Source organism: Trichosurus vulpecula, chromosome 5 (genome assembly GCF_011100635.1).
Source record: "Trichosurus vulpecula isolate mTriVul1 chromosome 5, mTriVul1.pri, whole genome shotgun sequence".
Classification (NCBI taxonomy): domain Eukaryota; kingdom Metazoa; phylum Chordata; class Mammalia; order Diprotodontia; family Phalangeridae; genus Trichosurus; species Trichosurus vulpecula.
The window spans coordinates 89793819-89807343 of NC_050577.1; the positions used below are offsets into that span (position 1 = coordinate 89793819).

Sequence of the window (13525 nt, forward strand, 5' to 3'; positions counted from 1 at the left end):
CCCTTTGACCCAATAATTTTATCACTAGGAATATGCCATAAAAATGTTAAGAAAAACAACAAAGATTTTAACAGCAGCATTATTTGTAATTGCAAAATACCAGAGGCAGCTGAAATGTCCAATAATAGAGAAATGGTGAAATAAATTGTACTACATTAATGTAATGGAATACTATAATGCAAATAAGACTAACAAGTAGAGAAATATAAAGAAATCTAGAATAAACATTATGAAATAATGCAAAACAAAAAATAAACATAAAAATCAGAGCCAGAAGAACAAAGAACAAGTCATATAAGAAAAACCATATAAGAGGAAAAATGAACGAGAGGCAATAGACAAAGAATCTTGATGGAGATTTGAAAATAAATCAATCAACATAACAACCTCAAAAGCTAGAACAAACAAAAAGCATTTTTAAGTGTTTACTATATGCAAGGCATTGTGCTTGGCATGGAGCATACAAATATTCAAGGAATCACCAGAAATTGTACAAGAAAAGTAATTTATATGTAAATAGACACTAAGCAAGATCAATTAGTTGGGGTGATGCTCAATAATGCATTATTTAAAAGCAATAGAAGATTGTGTGAAACTTAAAACCAGAGCTTCTATTTGCTTCATCATTTTTTCCCCAGATTTTTGCATCCAAACATTATTATTATTATCATACCTTACATTTTTATAATACACACCTTGTGCCAGGCATTGTGCCAAATGCTTTACAAATGCTATCTCATTTGATCCTTATAACAATTTTGGCAAGAAGGGATTATTATTATTATTATTGTCTTCATTTTAAAGATGAGGAAACTGAGGTAAACAGAGGTTAAGTGACTCGCCCGTGTCACATGTCTAGGACGCGACAGGCTAAATTTAAATTCAGGTCTTCCTAACTCCAAACCCAGGGATCTCTCCACCGTAAGAGCTAGCTCCAAAGCAAGGAAGGTCTGGGTCTGACCTCCCTCTTGATACCTGTTGGCTGTGGAACCCTAAGCAAGTAATTTTTTCCTTCAGGTTGGAGTTCATTAAACCAAAGAAATCACAGCTCCAGTTTCTATCCATAATAATAGCAATAATAAAAAATAAATCAAATAATAATAACTAGCATTTGTATATTGCTTTAAGGTTTAAAGCTCCTGTTTTATAAAATAGTATGTGATTTTTTCTCTTCAACAACCTTGGGAGGTAGGGGCTATAGCTGTCCCTATTTTACAGATGAAGAAACTGAGACAAACAGAAGCTAAAGAAACTGAGGCAGAGTGAGAGACTGAGGGACTTGCTCAGGGCCACAGAACTAGTATCTGAGGGAGGATTTGAACTCAGATCTTCCTGACTCTAGGTCTAATACTCTATCCACTATGCCATTTAGCTGCCTAAGGTGTTATTCATCTCTCCCAGGGTTCATTAGAGGCACACACTAACTTCTGAGGACCTCATGAAGGTGAACAGCTACTAAGCTCTCCCACAAAGGAGGGTTTTGATGCCCCTATCAAAAACAGGGACCTGAGGCTGACCCAGTGCTGTTCTTCTTTTCTTTGGAAAGATCAATATAGAATATGTATGCTTGGTCTTGATGGCTGTAGAAATACATTATTTCAAGGTCTAATAGGGTGGCTTGCCAAACTATGTTGGTAATGATTATTCTTTCAATAAATAGATATATAGATGTTTGTGACCTTGAGGGAAAAAAAAAACAACAAAAGAAAGAAATAGATTCTCTTTACAGACTTCTTTTTTTAATCTATTTTTGTCATTTCTTAATTAGGTATGCAGCAATTCACAGGCCTAGAGGTAAAGAAAATACTGGCAGGTGGGGTCCAAATTTAGATCTAGTTAGTAAACACAAAGCCACATCAAGATCAAAGCTAGGAGTTCAAAATTCAACCAGCCTAGAGCACTGGGAAGGGTGTCCTGAATTGAACTTGAGAGCTTAAAGTACAAAGACATGAGAAAACCATCTTGGAACAAGACTGGCAAAAATGTGAGGTGGGGGAGGGAAGGGGAAAAGCTGATGGGAGAGGTGGGAAACATCTGACCAAGGAATCAGCTGGAGAAACCTCCTGAGACAGTTTATGATACAACATGCCAACCACACTCCCCTTCCTCACTAAGCCCCCAGTCACCCCCACAGCGATGGAGCTTAGGGGTAGAAAGCTATGTCTGTTTCCATTTGTTTGAAACATCCATTCAGAATGTCTCCTTATAGTTTTTTTATGATGCCTTTTTGCCCGAATGACCCTCACGGAAACTAAACAACATTAAATGGACTATATTTCTCCCCCTGAGGGCAGGCATTGTCTCACTTTTTATATATGTATCCCCAAGACAGAGTACTGTGCCTAGAATATAGTATAGATGCTTAATAAATGCTTATTGATTAACTGATATTTCCTGGCCCCAATATTCCCATCTGCACGTAAGGGGTTCTAAAGAGAAATCAGTACATGGACACTTCTCTCCACAGTAATAAAGTTCTTATGAATACCTTGTGAACAAACCCATCCAGGAAAGACCTCACCACTGTTTGCTTTTTTATGGAGGGTGTGTAAAAGGGTGTAAGCTGCGCCCATTAACAACATTTTTATGGCCATCATAACCATTTTATTGTCTCTGTTTAAAGTACTTGGCTGTGAAACATAAAACTGCAGCCGTAGGCCTTTTTCATTTCATTATAGTATCAGCAAGGACACCACTCTGGGTAGGTTTGGTGTCTTTCACAGTCACCAGAAAGTGGCTACACATTGTAGGCCCTTCATAAAGTTTGTTGTGTTGCCTGCCTCATTGTTTTGCCTAAGGCTAGCCCAACTTATAAGGATATTCCAAATAGGCAGATCGTATGCTCAGGAAAGGCTGGAGAGCAGGGAAGGAATGTTTATACTTTTTTAGAAAAGGTAATTTAAGCTGAGTTTAGATACCTTGATTTTGATGGATGGGGTTAAAACAAATTTGGATATTTCTCGAAGTTAATCGAAATAACTTGAAATTTGAAGAGTTCTAATTCAACTGGTCTGGTAACCCTGTGGTTCTCTCTCAGATTAATCCTTTTGAGCTTTAAGAATTAAATTAAGACCAATATGTACTTTGAAAATCTCCTAATAAACAATTTGAAATAATGATATGTAGATGAATTTGCTTGTAATTGTGACTGATAGTTCATATAACCAAAGTGAAGAGGAAAAAAATGGGATGCATTAAACAAGTCCAACATTGTTTTAAAGTCTGTCCTCTACTCAGCTATAAAAGTGATCTTCCCAAAGCCATAGGTTTGACCATGCCACATGCCCCTAGTCAATAAACTCTAGTGACTCCTTGTTACTTCCATGACCAAATATGTAATCCTCCATTTGGCTTTTAATGCCCTTCATCATTTGGCCCCTTCCTACTTTTTCAATCTTCTTACATTTATACTTTTCTCCAAAGGTAGCCAGATAGAACAACAAATGTAGCATTCGGCCTGGAGTCAGAAAGACCTGAGTTCAAATCTACCCTGAGATACTTACTAATTGTACGACCCTGGGCAAGTTCCTTAACCTCTGTTTCTGCAATTGAAAATGGGGATAAAAACAGCACTTACCTCCCAGGGTGTTATGGGGATCGAATGAGATATCTGTAAAGTGCTTAGCATAGTGCCTAGCAGACAGTAGGGGCTAATTAAATGCTTATTCCTTTCCTCCTTCCCTTCTCCTCCATGTACCCTATGATCTGATGACATTGGCCTCCTTGCTGTTCATTGAACAAGACACTATTTCCAAATCCCTCCCCTTGCCCCCACTCCCCCAATGCCTGGGATATTCTCTCCTCTCAATTTCCCTTGTGTTGTATAATTGTTTCAGTCATGTGGGGTTTTCTTGGCAGAGATAGTGGAGTGGTTTGCCATTTCCTTCTCCAGGTCATTTTACAGATGAGGAAACTGAGGCAAACAGGGTGAAGTGACTTGCCCAGGGTCGCACAACTAGAAAATGATTAATGATTTAAATGATTTCAACCCAGGGGATGAGTCTTCTTGACTCCGGGCCCAGCACTCTATGCACTATGGCGCCACCTAGCTTCCCAAGCTTCCTGTAAATCTCACCTAGATTTTCACCTTCTGCAAGAAGCCTTTCCTAGGCTCCCTTAAAGCTAGTGCCTTCCCTGTGAGATTACCTCTAATTTACCCTACGTGTATTTCATTGGCACATAGTCGTTCATATGCTGTCTCCAAGAGAAGGGGAATTTCTCAAGGGCAGAGATTTTTGCCCTTCCATCCCCAGCTTCCTGGCACACAGTAAGCATTTAATAAATGCATAGTATTGTTGTTAAATTATCATCACATCATCATTATTACCACAAATTGCTATTATTACAAATATCTCTGTAAAGTGGTAGAGGTTCAGTCTCATATTCTCTTTGAGAGCCACACAAGTCAGGAGCATTCAGTACACACCCCCAAATCCAAAGGAGATGGGAATATTGTAAGGATGATAGGGAAGAGGAGATATAGGGTTAAAGAATCCTGGGGCAGGTGGAGAAAGATGGGGAAGAAATAATGGCTGGGAACGGGCCACCATGGCATCCTGTTTGTCTGAAGGCTATGCAGACAAGAAGCATTCTCAGAACAGCCTAACAGCCGACAGTCTCAATGTCTGGCAGGTTCCTGTGCCAAGCAATAGGGGTCACTCAGTATAGCTGAAGCTGTGTATGCTAATCCAGATCTCTGGGATGAGGGACAAAATATGCTGCTCCTGTTTAGCAGGGACGGGATATGAGACTAGGCCTGCATCCCAGGAGCCAGCTGCAGAGCTGACAGCCTTGCGAAATGGGTGGTGAGAGTGCTTGATGCTTTATTTAACTCCTCCTTACTGACCTTGCATTCTGCCTTAAGACAATGAATGTCCTTAGCTTCATTATGACGTCACATGATTTATTCTGGTTCATGCAAGGGAGATTCATTGGGAATGAGCTATGGATTAAGATGGACAGTTGACCCTTGAGTATCACGGACCTGGATGGGGAGACAGAGACAGAGGAGGGAATGGAGTGGAGCGGGGGAGGGGGGAAGAAGGGGAAGGGGAGGGAAGGGGAAAAAGAGAGCGGTGAGGAGGGAGGAAGAGAGAAGAAGGGAGAGGGGAGAGGAGGGGGGTGAGGGAGGGGAAGGTAGAAAGAAGGGGGAGGGAGAAAGATATTAAGGCAGACAGAGGAAGAGAGAAAAAAAGGCAGACAGAGAGGGGTAGGGTGGGCAGAAGGAGAGGGAGGGACAGATAGAGACAGAAACACTGGGAGACAGAGAGATAGACACGCAGACACAGACAGAGACAGAATATGAGTGTGAATGTGTGTGTGAGTGTGTGTGTGTGTGTGTGTGTGTGTATGGTGTAGTGCAGGAGAAATTAGAAAGGGAATCTAAGCTAGACGTTAGGCAAAACTGAATTAAAGAGACATGGTCCATGTTATCAGGGAGATCAGAAACACTGTCCTAGATAGGAACAAAAGGTATTCATGTACCAAAACAAATGCTTAAATATCCTATAATAGTGCTTAGAAATGTTGAAGGAGTGCTTGAAGAAATGATAAGTAAGTGAGAAACATTAGCACTGGTTATAAAAAAGGAGGAAAGCACAATGTCTGCCACAGAGCACTACTGCAGGTGAGGAGAGATTGGGGTTTTGTTTGGAGTTGGGGTATCCAGTTTGGATAGCATCAATCCAATTGTCCTGAGAACATGCTTCTAAATAGTCACACCCTTAGCCTCCCTCTCCCCCATCCCACCTTCCCAAAAGTAGCCAGTCCTCCAGCAGTATACAATTCTATCCACTTGGCAATTGTGACTCTGAGAGAAATCATTTATTGTAGTAAAGGTTAGGGGCCATAGTATGCCACCTGTGGGGTTTTGTTTTATCTCCTTCTTGTTCTATTTCTAATAAAGTTGCTTCTGGTGGAATGTGGACAATCAGCTGGCAACGGCAGAGTTGGAATATCAAGCAAGAGGATTCTCCCAGGATTCCAGGGTAGATGCTCCAAGGCAGAAAAGCAGAAAATCATATACTCCAAAGGATTTTCAAGGAGAGTTAACATAAGGCAGGAAAATACACCTTTTTCCTTTTTTCCCCCCTGAGGAAAGGGGAGAGGAAAGAGAAAAATGAAAAGGGTCTGATTTAGTATGGGGGGAAAAAGACCCTCTTTCCCTTCAGAACTGTATATTTGAGGGCAAAGGAGTCTATCTAGAGGCCTAGAGAGGTTGTTGACAGAAAACAAAAAAACATTTCCTGTTTTTCATAGTATTCAGAGCTGATTATATAGTTTTGTCAAGGAGAAATCCCTGACAGGGCAACACACAAGAGAAGCTCTTAAAAACCCAGACATAGATTTAAAAAACCATAGAAAAACAGACTCTCAGAGTTAGAAGACCCCTCAGAGAGCCTCTAATCAAATTCATCCCTGAACAAAGATATCTGCTACAATAGTTATCCCTTCCACATCACTACTTTTTCCATCATGGTTTTGATATATCACGGGATGGCATAAAAGTTAAAAGGGAATTTTTCTGAGTTTTGTGGAAGCTGCAGACGACATGTGAAGGCCAGCAGATGACACAGAAAAGTTTAGAAATTCAGAAATGCATAAAATATTAGTATTGTATAATGTCAACCCAAATTTTACAATATGATACTGTAAACATACCATAAAAGGAAAAGAAAAAAAATCAAACTTCTCTAGTAAGAAGGGGGGCTAAGGGTGTGACTGTTTAGAAGCATGTTCTCAGGACAATTGGATTGATGCTATCCAAACTGGATACCCCAACGCCAAACAAAACCCCAATCTCTCCTCACCTGCAGTAGTGCTCTGTGCCAGACATTGTGCTTTCCTCCTTGTATCTCTAGATTTTCCAGATCATGGGGGTGCTGCACCCCTAATCCCCATGAGGTGGAAATGACAACTGTATACCTAACAGAGAGTCATCCAACCTTGACTTGAAGCCCTTTAGTATGAAAGTACTCGTTGCTTCCAGCCCATTTCATTTTGGACTGCTCTAATTATTATGGAGTTTTCTTCACACCAAGCCTAAAGCTTCCCTCCTCAGCTTCTACCCAGTGCTTCTGGTGCTACTCTCTGGAGCAAAAAAGGACAGGTCAAATCTCTCTTCCACACAACAGCCTTTCAAATACTTGAGGAGCATGATAACATTCTTCTTAGGTCTTTTCTACCCTAGACTGAATACCTCCAGTTCCATTGACTCACTTGCATATAATATGATTTCTAGACTTTTCATCCTCCTGTCAAGATCCCCATGCCAAGACCACCCCTTTCTTTTTACTATTAGGAGAAACCCTGCTTTCTGGAGCTAAGGCCCAGAAAGCAAGCTGTGCCCTGAGCTTGGCATAACAACAATCTTTTGCGCTCACCCTCTGGATGATCTCAGCAGTTTCTGATCATGAAGCCCTGCTATGAACCAAACCTGTTTCTTTGTTGCTGTTACTCCTTATTGTTAGGGATACAGCTCACTTTGTAGCCATAGGTATAAGTATTGAGATGTGTCCACACTCAAGGGGGCCTCCTATTAGGGGGTCGTCCCCCCCCCCCCCCCCCCGACCATATGTATCTACTTTCCCTCCTCCAACGAGATAAAGAAAGCTTTTTGTTTATAACCACTGTTAGCAATTTTGTTTTATTTTATTTTGTTTTATTTGATTTTTAGAGTTAACTGTGGTTGTGATAACCTGTGTGAGCTCCCTGGGTTTTTTAGAGTTAACAGCAGTTCTCTGGCTGCTGTAGCTCTCTGGTGATTTATTTTGTTTTTCAGAGTTGGCAGTAGGAGTGCTACTTCTACGAGCTCACTGGAGGGTGGTTTTGGTTTTTTGTTTAGAGTTCACTCTTTGGTCATCTGGTCAGGGTGGACAGTCCCAAGCACTTTGATGCCATCTTGGTGCTTCTGCACTGGCTTTTCTACATGCCTGGCACATCCGCTTTGCTCAAATCGACCTCACAGAATTTGTCACTGCTTTTTTTTCCCTTCCATTTAATAGTATTTTATTTTTTACCAATTACATGCAAAGATAGTCTTCAACATTCAATTTTATAAGACTTTGAGTTCCAGCTTTTTTTCTCCCTCTCTCCTCCTCTCTCCCCTCCCCAAGATGGCAAGCAATCCAATACATGTACAATAGGCTACACATGTACAATTCTATTAACATATTTCCACACTAGTCATGTTGATGTCACTACTTTCAAGACTCAGGTGAAAGGACATCTTCTACAAAAAGCCTTTGTCGATCCCCTCAACTGCAAGTTTCTTCCCTAAACACCTTGTCTCAACACCTTATTGTGTATATTCTAATACATCCTTACATATGTACATGCTACCTCTCCTGATAGAATGCAAATTCCTGGGGAGCGGAAGCTGTTTATTTTTTTATTTTGGTATGCCCTGTGGCTGGCACATAGTAGGCACTCAATTAAGGTGTATTAATTTATTGACCATCTTTGTTGCCCTTTGGACATTTTCTGGCATGTTACTGGCCTCTTTAGAACGTGGCATTCATTCTAAATGAACATGAACACTCCAGATGTGGTCTGGCCAGCGCAGAGGAGAGTGATACTAGCACTTTCCCAGTGGGGGCCACCATGTTTTTTTTTTTATGCAGCCTAAGATTTCATTAGCTATACTGGCTACTGTAGCATAATGTTGTATCATATTGAACAGTCAGCTCACTAAAACTGCCACATTTTTTTCAGACAAACTGCCATCTAGCAATACCTCTCTATTAACTGGTGAAATTGATTTACCTCCCTCCCCCAAACTTTAAGATTTACATCTTTTTGGTCCAGACCTGTGATTTCACTTGTTGAGGATTCCTGGTGTGAAAATTGCCTTAAGCAATACAGATCAGCAATTTAACTGTCACTGAGAGGTGAAGTGATTTTTGTCATAGTTACATAGCTAGTACATGTCAGGGAGAAGACTTGAATCCAGGTCTTCTTGACTCTGGACAGCCCTTCATCTACTACCCCATATTGCCTCTCAAGACTGCCTATTAAATTTCATCTTAGATTTGATGTCTATTAAATTAGATTCTTCCCTATTAAAGTTTACCTTAGATTTGGGCCAATGTGACTCTAGATCAGTAAGATCTTTTCAGATCCTGACTGTTATCCACTGTGTTGGCTATTTCTTTAAACTTTTGTGTCATTAGAAAACCTGAAAATTGTGCTATTTATGGCTTTATTCGGTAAAGAAGCAAAAGAGTATATATCCTGGAGGCACTCCACTCAAATCCTCCTTCATGGATGACCCTGAATCACTAATGGCTCCTTTCAGAATTCTGTAGGATTCAGCAGAGATTGCTTCCCCAAGAAAGTAAGGCTGAAAATGGGTCTAGAGTGAAGAATAGAATTTGGATCAGAACAAAGAATGGGTAGAAGAAGGTATTTTGAAAAGCACAATTCTTGCATAAAAAAAGATGGTCTCAAAATACCATAGAGGGAGAAGAATTCATAAAGGAGGAAGTGGGATATTTCTAAAGCAGTTTTGTTATCTTCGACTTTCATTCTCATTCAACTCATTCAACAGGGACTTAGGAGTGATACTGATCTATAACAAATAAGCTGCTGTTCCTGCCATTATCAATCAATAAACATTTTTTTGTCAATTATGTATCAGGCATTATGCTAGGTGCTGGGGATGAAAATGTAAAAGTTAGACAATCCTTGCCCTCAAGGAGAATAGGTTTATGGAATTTACCACTAGGAGGAGTGATGAGTCAGGTACACAGTGTAAAACTGAGCCCAATTGGGAGATGAAGTGATTTCATATAATCCCATGAGGGACATTGAAATGACTACACAATGACTTTCTTTTCCTGGAGAATGGTCTATCAATTTTAATCAGTTCATTTGTTTGCTATAAAATACATATAAAGTACTGTCTCACTGGTATTAAGTTGCCTTGTCACTTCTTAGGACTCCAAGATCTAACAAAGGTTCTTACAAATATGTTGGGAAGAAAAGGCAAATAGAACAAAAGATCTGCTTAGCCAGTGATATGAACAGTCAGAAATTCTAGTTTTTTCAGCAGTTATTCCACAATCTCTTCCCCCCACGCCAACACATCCTTTTTACTCTTGCTATCTGCACAAATCTGATTATTTTATTTGTCTATTCAAAATCCTTCAAAGGTTTCTTATTGCCTCCTGAACAAACTCCTTTTTCTTGTATGTATCAATTACTTCTATGACTTCAGTTATTGCCACTATGCAGACAGCTGCAAAGACTACGTGTCTCCAGCCCTGAACTCTAATCATGAGCTCCAGTTTCACATTTGCAATGGTTCTTGTTGGGCATCTTTACCTGAAGGTCCCACAGGTACCTCAAAGTCAAAATTGAACTCATCATTTCCTTTCCAAAATCTAGTCCTGTGACTAAGGACATTTGGGCAAAATGGCAACGTAGCGGAAATCTACTCCCTCTACTATGTCAGTTTTTTTCCCCCGGATATCAATAACAGTACATGCTTTAAGAGCAAAGGTCTTTAATTGCATGGAAATGTCAGAGACAAATTCATTCCCACAAAAGGGAAAGGTGATATGAATTGAGGGCAAATTGTTGCTTGAAGTACATTATCATAAATACAATTTCCTCAGTGGAAGATAATATGTTACAGTTTTCTCCCAGTCCAGAATCTGGGTAGAAAGCAGAACCAGCAGATGAGGTGGGAGAAAGAAGAGAGGGTCTGCTAGTGGTGATGGTGGCAAAGAAGATTTTTTTTCTCACTACCACTTCCACCCTTACCTCATTCAGTAGACCGCTGAACTATACACTATATGCATCACTGTAATGCCATTTCGATAGAGGTGAAATGGAAAACAATGTCATATAAAAAGAGATCTCTCCTACACTTGCTAGCTTAAATTTCCACTACTGGAAGAAAAATTCTTCTGAACAGATTCATCAGGGGCCAGCAACACAAGACACAAAATGGCATCTGAAACAAATGCTGATTAGCTTTATAAATTGGCAGCAATTTATATGTAAATGACTTAAGGAATACCAAGAAGTTCAAGACCCTCACCATTCTTGTACAATGTTTCAAATTCATCCATTTATCCATCCAGCATTAATTAAGAATCTACTGTATTGGGTAAGGTACACAGTTTAGACCAGGCATGATGATGCCTGACCTAATGGTTTAGTAAAGGGAAGACCCAAACATAGGGAACTAGAATATACAATATTATATAAGAAGTACATTAGAGAATTAAAAAAAAGATCTTGAGAAGGAAATCATTGCTTAGTGGTAGAATCAAGAAAGCCTTTAGAGAGGCAGTGGCACCGAAGTTTAAAGGATGGGACTTTTAATAAGTAAAGAAGAGAGAGAGGGATATGCTAGACATAGGAAAGGACACAAATTCTTTCCTTTATTTTTATTCTCAGAGCTTATTAAAGTGCCTGGCACATACAAAGTGCTTAATTGATGTTTCCTCTCTGTCTGATTGTCTGTTTATCTATTGATCTGCAAAGTAAGAGATGTGAAAGAGCACAGGGTATGTTTGGAAGAACAGTGAGGAGTCCAATCTCACTGGGGCATAAATTTACTGGAAGGGAACAGGAAAAGTAAATCTGGAAGTGATAGTGGTGCCAGATTGTAGAGGTCTTTGAAAGCCAAATTAAAACTTTTAAGCATCTAACGCTCCTTTGGTGGTAGCTATTGACCTAGAGAAATTGCCAACATATGAAAAGATCTCTTCTAGAAAGAAATTGTTTTTAGAATGCACCTGGACCATCCTTGAAAAAAACCGCTCAAGTGAGTTTAAGCAGTGGTCAGCCCCTTTAATCCTACAGAAATTAAAGGCCATCAAGTTAGTTTGTTACTATTAGGAAGATCTAAGTGTAGTGAGGAGGCTGTGACCCAAAAGGGGTGTACTCATGCATTTTAGTTGTGATGCTGACATACGCAGCAGTTGTTGTTGTTGTTGTTTAGTTGTGTCCAACTCTTTATGACCCTTTGGGGTTTTCTCGGCAAAGGTACTGGAGTGGTTTGCTATTTCCTTCCTCCAGCTCTTTTTACAAAGATGAGGAAACTGAGGCAAACAAAATTAAGTGATTTGCCCAGGGTCACTCAGCTAGTAAGTGTCTGAGGTCAAATTTGAACTCAGGGTTTCCTGACTCCTGGCCCAGCACTCAACCCATTTGTACCATTTAGCTGCCCAATGAGGCAGTAGGGTATAGGATATCGATCTTACAGTTGCTGCTTTTAAAATTATTAGTGTTTAACAGGGAGCACTATTTCAGAATTCTTATGCCCATATAGCTATAGCTTTGGTTGAGTTTTATGATGATCAAAACATAATAAAATGATAATAAAAATCTAATTTACAGCAATGGTTTTGACCCTCAGCTCCATCTCCAGCTTGTCACAATATGTATCCCACCAAGATTTTAGCAGTTCACAAAATAGCTAAAATGATTTTCATTTCTTTTTAGCTCTTCTCTAATAGAGAGGCTGATGATGAAATGGCCAAGTTGGAGGCAGCTTTAAATGAGTAAGAAGCAGTGAAGAGTTGGATGATAGCCTGTAAAAGCAAAAATGTTAAGCCTGTCTATCATCAATAAATCAAACAATATGTATGTTCCAAACGTATACTATGGACTAAGAATTTATTGCACCAGGAATCAGTGTATACTACTTTGCAGGGAATGTGGGAGTATGGAACTTTGCATATATTACCTTTTTAAAAAAATATTTTGATTGACTTTGCTCTTTTTTCATTTCTTCTCTCTTTTAAAGAAATCTTTATTATACGGGATAAATCTCTGGGAGGGTGAAGAGTTAAAACAAAAATAATAATAAAATTTATTGTTAAAAATCAGTGTAAGGCCTGGTTCTTGCCTTTAAGGAATTCATGATCTAACGTGGAGATATGCAGGACTAATGAGCATGAACTCATATGAGAACAATGCAAGTATATAAAATTAGGTAGTTCACTGTGTGGTGCAGAAAATAAATGCTATAGGAGCTGTGGATTAAGGAGAGCTGAAGTAATAAGGGAAGACTGAATGGAGGAGTCCATGTATAACAATCTTTCTGATACGTTGCTGTTATCTTTTTGCTAATATCTTATTTAGGTATTTTGTGTTAATATCCATTAGGGCTATTGTCTATACTTTTCTTTTTCTGTTTTGATGATGCCTGGTTTAGGTATCAAGATCCTATTTGTATCATAGAAGGAACCTATTTATTTGCATTTGAGAAGGTAGGATTTCTTTTCCTATTTTTGCAAACAGTTTATATAATACTGAAATAAATTATATGGCAATAAAGCCAGCAATTTAAATGAAATGGATGGATATTTGTAAAAATATAACATGCCCAAATTAACAGAAAACAGGGAATTTAAATAACACAATCTCAGAAAAAGAAATGGAACAAACCCCAAATAAACTCCTTCCCTCCAAATTAGGACCAGATGGGATTTACAAGTGAATTGAATTAAATATAAAGAAGGTATAATCTGAACTAAGCTATGAAAGATGGATAGGATTTAGAAAGGTT

General features: G+C 39.3%; 1 protein-coding gene across 1 annotated transcript in view; it reads right to left on the reverse strand.

Annotated features, from left to right (window-relative positions):
* Nucleotides 1–13525, reverse strand: part of DPP6 (dipeptidyl peptidase like 6) — a 1232953-nt gene that overhangs the window by 155958 nt on the left and 1063470 nt on the right. The window lies entirely within an intron of this gene.